Below are 226 nucleotides of genomic sequence, written 5' to 3'. Positions count from 1 at the left end.
GGGGGGGGATTGGGAACTAGTTTCAAAGCCCCATTTGCATGACAAGCGTGAGGTTCATAATATCCGGGTAAAAGGGGTGCAGCCATTGGTTTCCATAGTGGTTAGAGGCCGGGGTGTGGGGCTCGAACCCTGCAGCTGCTGCTGCATCCTGTGTGGCTGAGGGAAGACACTGAGCCCCTCTGAGCCTCAGTCTCCCCACCTGTAAAATGAGAGCGTTAACAGGGTG

The sequence above is a fragment of the Myotis davidii genome, unplaced genomic scaffold, assembly GCF_000327345.1.
Source record: "Myotis davidii unplaced genomic scaffold, ASM32734v1 scaffold223, whole genome shotgun sequence".
In the NCBI taxonomy this organism is placed as follows: Eukaryota; Metazoa; Chordata; class Mammalia; order Chiroptera; family Vespertilionidae; genus Myotis; species Myotis davidii.
The sequence above is the reverse complement of the archived record's forward strand: the minus strand, read 5'-3'. Positions refer to the sequence as shown.